At 47.6% G+C, this 7976-nt stretch overlaps 1 long non-coding RNA gene across 1 annotated transcript in view; it reads left to right on the forward strand.

Moving 5' to 3' along the window:
- Positions 1 to 2926: 2926 nt before the first annotated feature.
- Positions 2927 to 7976, forward strand: part of LOC109295287 — a 21995-nt gene continuing 16945 nt past the window's right edge. The window contains exons 1-2 of the long non-coding RNA XR_002096717.1: positions 2927 to 2939; positions 7023 to 7029. This is a non-coding gene — a long non-coding RNA (uncharacterized LOC109295287). The remainder of the gene's footprint in view (positions 2940 to 7022; positions 7030 to 7976) is intronic.

Raw genomic sequence — 7976 nt, forward strand, 5'->3', positions numbered from 1 at the left:
GCCAAATACGCAAGCAGTGTGCCAGCGCCTAACAAAAAGCAAAAATGCTATTATCTAAATGCAACAGAGAGTGGAGCTAAAGTAAATCAAAAGGGGAATGCCCATAATGAAATGAGAAGAAATATTCTGCAGTTACCAAAACAGTCACGCCTGGATTTCCAAATGCTGGTTTTAATTTAAAAGTGAAAGCCTTCCTCAACTTCCCTCTTTCATCTTTAAAGCTATTATAAGCTGTCAAAAAGCACGTATGGGGAGAATGCCCCCGAGCCTGGAAAATCTTTAGGCATTGTATTAAATGCATGAGACCACACTCCCCCTGCTTGGAAAAAAAAAATGAACACACTCACACATGCTGGGATGGATTTCAATGTAAAAATGGTATTTGAGAAACACTGTGTTGTAAGTTCCAGTTGAGCATTTCTCTTGTGTTTAAGTTGTCCTGGCAAAAGCAAAAAGGTCCAATGCCTCATTGACTTCAACAAAAGCTGCATGTGCAAAATAAAGGCCCGTTTAGCCAGAAGGAAACACTACATTGAGCCATGCCCCCAAATTTTGCCATATCCAGGACAACATTGGCTTTGCAGCATTTGCAGGCCCTTATTTTGCCACAGATTTGCTGCAGTGGAAAGTGTAATTTTGGGCCGTATTCAGAGCCCCTTTACTCTCACTGTACAATGCCTTTCTCCACTGAAGTCGTAAGTGGGCTTATAAAAAAACACGCTAATGCAGTGGAGCCCTGCTCTAGGACAGGGGAGCAAAAAGGGGAGCAAAATCGGTCTCTCTCAGAATAAAAGCTTAAAATTCCAGCCAGTAGTGGCACAGATTAAAGACACACTTTTTAGTCCTCCCAGTTCATCTTGCCATGAGAAAAATCAGCCCTCCATTTCTATATAAACTCAAACCACCGCCCTGTACCCATGCTTAATGAAAACATTATGGGGAGATGCATGTTCCAGTTCCCCGCTTCCAACGAGCTGCGACAAATGGCATCATTGAGAACAAAGTGGTTTTTAGTTTAACGAGATCATGTCCAGGTCTTCTCTGGATCACTCTGCCAGCACGACTGATTTGCTTTTGTTCCACGCCTTTAGTGTGCAGTATGGAGATGTGGAGTAAGAAAAAAAGAAGAAAAAAAAAAGGATAGCACAAAACATATATGAAAGACTGCCAAAGCATATTTACATTTGTACCCTGCAGAAGAACAGCCTTCAGCTAGGACCTAATGGTAAAAAAGACTCTTTTTCAGTATATTCCAATCAGTCAGTGACTTCCTTAATATCACTATCTACCATATTCATGTTTGTAACATAGTTCCAGGGGTGGGATGAGATAAAATGCCAATGGTATGAGTCTCGGGGCTCATTATTTAGCAGATGTGCAAAGCTCTGAACATGTTAAATGCTGTATAGGTGCTGTAGCAGTAATCTTAACGTGCAATGGAAATAATGTTTTTTCATTTAATTTCAGATAATTTATCTAAGAAAAATCGATTTCTTAGTGCTACAAATCTATTTATCATTTTTTAAATATTAAGCACAAGAATCTTCTCTTCAGAAACCTAAGCAGTGATGTAACAATAGAACAAAAAAACCCTGCTTTTCAGTCTTTTTATAAAATAAAAGCTATCAAATTATACTATTTTACTGATTTTTTGTAGTTTACTCAAACGTGCTCTTATAATTATAGACTGAAGGTACCGAAGGACCCTAAAAAGATTTGTTTTGCGGGGGTGGGGTTGGGGTTAGCACCTGCTTGGACATTTTTAAGGCTTTTCTGGCCTTCCTGGAAAATCTCCAGCGCGTGCTACAAAATAAAGGGACATTGATGACAACAGTATTCTACCTACCTTGATCAAGTGCAAATGTGACTCGATCTCTACCACAGCAGACTGTGTGAGCAAGGCTAGCTAGTTGCTTTCTGTGGTGTATTTGTTGCATAGATAAATCAGGGACTTACACGTCTATTTAGGGTTTTCAGCATGACACTTTTATAAGGGGTTTGAGAACAAAACATAGGATCGCTCTTCTGTAGGAGTCTCCTCTCTCTCACATCAAGAGTAATTCAAATTCACCGGTACTTCATCAGCCTGGCCTTTCTAAATGACTGTTGTATTTCTAAGGTGCCACCCTGTCCTACCTGCCCTTGAGTAGAGATCGGAGGTTTGAAGTAATTTTATAAATGAAGACATGTTTGGAGCCAAGAATTTTTGAATAAAGGAGAACAAACTCTCTCAACCGTATATTAAGAGACCTCATTCACATTATACACAACTGGTTAACCTGCCAGGGGATAACAGGCAAGTTTAGTAAGTGAAAAGAAACTTTTCTTCTCCGTTGTGGCAACTAAACATTATTGAGGCTTTGAGCTAAGCTACGCTCAGCAACCTGAACCATCTTTTCTTCATCAGGTCCTAAGTAAACGGACAATTTGTATTGATTGTGATAAATAAGAGGGCACCTCTGCCTTCTGCCCCCTCCCTCTTCAGAGTTATCCAGTTTCAAGGGTTATGAACTTAAAGCAACGAGGTTTTGTGGAACAGACAGAATTGTTGAACTTTAGGATTAGAGACCGCTCAGTTGGACGTGATGAAGCCAGGGCATTCAGGACCTTTGCTTGGGCCTTGGTAGTGTGGTGGAGCTGGTGAATGCTGAAATGCCCCAACCTTCTCTGACCTGCCAGTCCACCTCAAGAGCGCCGGCTGCTGTCTTTTAAAAACTCCTGGCTTGCTATTTGCAGGCCAAGAGCTGCATACTTCAAAAGCCTCCAGGCTAAATTTAGTACTTCAGAGATAAACATATCCAGAGAGACAAGCAAGGATTTTTTTTTTCTTTGAGGGTTTTGGGAATTCAGCCAACAGCCAAGACTCAGAAGACAGCTGCAGTCAGGGTCCCCAAGATAGTCTTTCAAAGGGGTAAGTGGTGTCAGGTCACCCAGCAGAAGTGAATATCACAGATCCCATGCCATGAATACTACCATCCAGTCCCCTTGTGCTAGCAATGTGCAATCTTCAGGGATGCTTATTTTGGCGCACTCTTCTCGACACCTTGGAGGACGTATACCCTGCAATCTACACCGTACTCACCGCAGAGACTTCCCATGCTGCTTTTTTTTATGCCCTCACTATGCCAAGAATTGTTCTCACTCCTGTCCTCTTAACTGGTCTGTGATTTGCCATGTGAGATCAATGAGGCTGAATACTGGCATGAGGTGTGTTACTGCGGTGAAGTGGATGCAGCTTAGTGCTCGATTCCAGTCGTCTTGGGACAGTGCCCGGTGAGCTGCGCACCCCTCCTGTGGCTTGTCCTTGGCGTACCCCACTGGCTTTCAGAGAGCTAGAAGTTGTTTTGTTTTTTTTGGGGGGGGGGTTGTTAAAATACATATAAACGTTTTATGTATATTTATACCTTCTAGTCACTGTTCATTACCTCCTTAACCCAACAGAGGAAACCCCACACACCCATTACAATATACGCTCAAAGGGAATGGCGCTCTGTCCACAAAGCATTGCTCCCTCAAACCCTTATCTCTTAGTCTGGTTCCCAAGTACCGGGTCTGAAACTAGTTCATTCTGTGTCACTGCTGCTGGAGGGGACCCACTGCTGCCGTCCTCATCACTCTTCCAATCCAGCTGTCTCGACGTCCTCTTTGCTGTCAATGTAGGAGTCTGCCACCTACATAATGGTGCCCAGTTGAACTGCTCGAGTCCCAGTGACTTCATGCCAAGATAGCCCAGAGAATGAGGTTCTTGTACTTCGCAGCGATTGCTGAACTGAAGCCCCACGGAAGCACAGCAGATTTTCTCAGGCAAGCCCCCGAGTCTCTCCTAAAGAACGCCATCTGTCAACCTGCTTTCCTCAATGCCCAACTTGCCCCTAATGCAGATCAGAAGTTTCCAGTCTACCTCCAAAGATATTGCGTGACCCTGGGGCTGAGTTCACTCTGGTTTCAAGCACACACATACCTGAGAAAGCTTGACAAGCTTCCAAAAGAGAAAGGCATCGTGTTTCTTTTGGTCCTGTACAGAAATAGGACTGCACCGGGACCCGAGTTCACTCACGGGACAAGCACGGTAAGGGGCTTGGGTCTCTGACCCTTTCTGCAGGGCCGCTGCCCACACTCGCTCTACAGCTGGATCTTGAGACAACACCTATGGGGCAGGATTTATCCCAGTAAGCGCAGAACTCAGTTTTCAGGACAGGTGCAGCTGTCCCAGCGTCAGTGTCTACAGGGCTCGCCACATCCCAGAAGTTAGGATGAAGCTGTACAAATGCTGAAAAGCAGACGCTTGTCTTTGGCAGACAAGGTCCTTTGGGTAAATCTGGCATCTTTTATTAGACCAGCTAAAACAGTTGGAACAATTCTTCTTTGCAAGCTTTTGGTTACAAACGCCCTGACGCTCCTTCTGTCTGAAGAAGGATGTTTGTACCTGAAAGCTTGCAAATAATTTTTCCATCTATTTTAGTTGGTCTAATAAAAGATACTGTTTTTACCCAAAGAACCTTGTCTGCCTATGTCCTTAGACCAATAGGGCTACACCCAACACTCCCGATGCTTGTCTTTGTAGCTCAGTACCATGCCCCATCAGTCCAGACCCTGACTAACTGCTTGCACTAAATAGTGCCACAGTGATTAGCTTCTCTGGCCTATACAGACTGCACTGAGACCCACCACCCATAATGGAAACAACTCCGCTATAGGTGTAATGGGGGCAGTGGTACATAAATCAGTCTGAGACTCTGTGAGGTACAGCACTCTATGAGAACAAGGTCCCCTTGCTCTTATCGTGGGTGACTACTGGCCAAACTGGATTGCAAGCCACAATGACCAGGTAATGCAACGTCCATACCCCATTCCCAAAGGCAGGGAGGAGCCCCCTGAACGAAGCGGAGAAAGTTTTGCTGGTGACACGAACGACTTGCAAATGCTGCAGCAGAAAGAGCTCTGCTCTCAGGGAAGGGAAGGGCACTTTGTTCCTGCCAGGCTGCTGGAACGCAGTGGTTTCACCGTGCGTGCGCAAACCTGCCCCGAACCCTCTCCCCTCCACTGTTTGCCTGGAGCACTCAGGCCAGGGGTGGCTGGTGGGGGGAGAGAAGCTGAAGCAGCTCAGACTTGCAGCTCCACTGAGCGTCTGCAAGGATGATGAACAATGAACCTCTGAATTCCCAGCAAGTCATTGCTCTGACAGGCTGTGGGTGCCAATGAGGGAAAAGCAGCCTCTGTGCAAAGTGGCTGGCACGAGGCATCGCTCATGCCTTTCAAGCAAGGTTTGAAATCAGACTCAAGCAATGCAGAGCGGACAGTGCGAACACACGATGCGGCTTAGCCCACCTTAGAACTAGCTGTGTACGGTCAAGGCTGCCAAGAGATGCATTTCAAGGGCATTTCCCACTTGTTTTCCTGCATACTTTACCCGTTTGCTGGCTGTTTGCAGGCATGCGTGATCCTGGCCCACAGTTTAATTTGGACGCTGTTACAGGTGACAAAATTAGCCAGGGTCCAGCTTGGGACATGTGCAGGGACTAGAAATAGGTTATCACAGTGGCTCCTTCTCATCGGGCAGGCCTTGCTTTCAACTGAGGACGTGTGCTCGCCACGGTGGCAGCAGCCCCATCAGCTGCTCATGAACGACACTCTCCGTTCGGACAGCTGATCTTGGCTTGGTCTCCAAACACGTGCAAGCAAAGTCTCACTCCTTGGCAGAGGTGGAAGATGGCTGGGAAGGTCAGAGGACTGACAACAGCCGTGGCCTCTGAGAAATTCACTTCCACGGCCCTGAAAACAAGCTGTTGAACTGTTTACAGAGAAAAATAATCTGGTTTGCCATGAACCTTGTCTTTGAAAACAAATGTGTGCTTGCGTGAAACGTGTTGTTTGTCAGGAGCTCGGTTTTCATAGAAATTGTTGAGACGGGGTGGGGGGGAAACTACTGCTGCTGAAGTCTAGTCCAGCATGAGGCAACAGAAAACTAACCATTTCCCCATACATTCGATGGGGCAGCGATGGACAGCTGTATTACAGGGCGCATTGAGATCCTGCCCCGCACCAAGGTACAGCACTCTACAAGAACAAGGTCCCCTTGCCATTGTACTGGGTGAACACCAGCCCAGAGTGGACTGCAGGCCACAGTGACCAGGCAACGCAATATCCATATCCCATTCCCAAAGCCGGAGAGGAGCCGCCCAGACTAAACACGGAAAGTTTTGCTGGTGACTTGAACGACTTGCAAATGCTGCAACAGAAAGAGCTCTGCTCTCAGGAAAGGAAAGGACACTTCGCTCCTGCCAGGCTGCTGGAACGCAGTGGTTTCACCATGCGTGCACAAACCTGCCCCGAGCCCCCTCCCCTCCCCTGTGTTTGCCTGGGGCACTCACGCCAGGGGTGGCGTGCGGGGGGAGAAGCTGAAGCAGCTCAGACTTGCAGCTCCACTACGCAACCGCAAGGACGATGAACAGCGCACCTCTGAATTCGCAGCAAGTCACTTCTTTGACAAGCTGAGGGTCCTGATAAGGGAAAAGCAACCTCTGTGCAAAGTGCCCAGGCATTGCTCACACCCTTCAAGCAGGACATAAATGAGACCTACGTGATGCAGGCTCTGCACAGCGGTGTCTTACTCACCTGGTGTGAACACACAGCCCGGTCCAAAGTGACCTAAACTGGATTGTGTATCCTCCAGGCTGCCGGGAGACTCATTCCAAGGGCATTCCTCACTTGTTTTCTGAAATACCTTAGCCATTAATGGCTGATCCTTGGCTAAACTCTGTGCATGCCTCTGGATTAACTTGGAAGCTGTTACAGGTGACCGAATAGCAGGGGTCCAAATTGGGACGCGTGCTAGTGCTAGAAATAGGAGGGCTGTTTATCAGAGCTGCTCCTTATCCGGCAGGCCTTGGGCTCAAGCAACTGCAACGTGCTGTCACAACAGTGGTGGCAGCCACGCCGGCCCTGCACATACACACCGCTGATCTCCCTGCAGCAGCTTGGTCTCTGAACACGTGAAAGCAAAATCCTGCTCCTTGGCAGAGGGGAAAGGTGCCTGTAGGGGCCTGGCAGCAACCGTGGCCTCTGAGAAATTCATTCTTCTTCCCCGAGAACAAGCTGTTGAATTGTTTGCAGAGAAAAATAATCCAGAATTTGCCAGGAACATTTCCTAAGCAAACAGGTTTGCATGCGTGTGTGCAAGCGTGTGTGTACGCCCATGTAAAGTAACTGTTTTGTTGACAAGACATTGTATGTAGAAAAAATATGTAACTACTTCCAAAGCCCAGGCTTGTCTTTCCCATCAGCGTTCCTGGGCTGGGTGACTGGTGCCTTGCTCAGAGGTCTGGTAATGCCCGCAAAGCACAGGAGACAAAAGCAGACCAAATGGCCCAAAATAAATCAGGGTGGGATCTGGAGAGGTTTCTTCTGGGCACAGGTCTAAGTGCCTCAGTCCTAACTCCTTAGCATAACTGGCTTGCTTATTCTTGGGCAAGTCGCTTCCTTTCTCTTTTTGCACCACTTCCCATTTTGCAAAGTGGGAAATAACAAGCCTTGCTTAGCTAATTAATTCTCACCCCCCCCCCCATGCCTCCTTAGCAAGGCAGGCATGGCTGTCCCATGCACCAGAGAGGCACAGTGCTATAGAGGTGCCTATTATGTTCACTGTCAAGGGAAAGCTTATACGTCAGGCCTCCCTCTGCCAGCTCCTCAAGTCCTCCAGTTACTCCAGGGACATGGGCCTGGTTTGGGGATCCCTGCTCTCCCACCCCTGGGTCCTCCCTCAGCCCTGCCATGCCCACAGGCAGAGTCCCAGACCTGCTGGAGATTTGCATGGCCTGGAGCACTTCTGCCCCGTGACATTTCCCAACGTGAATGGAAGGGCAGCTGAAAATGAGTGCATCCTCCTGGACCACAGTCTACGCTCCTGCCCTAACTAAGCTACCTAACTAAGCCAAGGACACATGCAACAGGCCAGCCGCGGTGGCAGAGCACAAGCA

The sequence above is a fragment of the Gavialis gangeticus genome, unplaced genomic scaffold (assembly GCF_001723915.1).
Source record: "Gavialis gangeticus isolate Ggan-Ray unplaced genomic scaffold, GavGan_comp1, whole genome shotgun sequence".
Lineage (NCBI taxonomy): Eukaryota > Metazoa > Chordata > Crocodylia > Gavialidae > Gavialis > Gavialis gangeticus.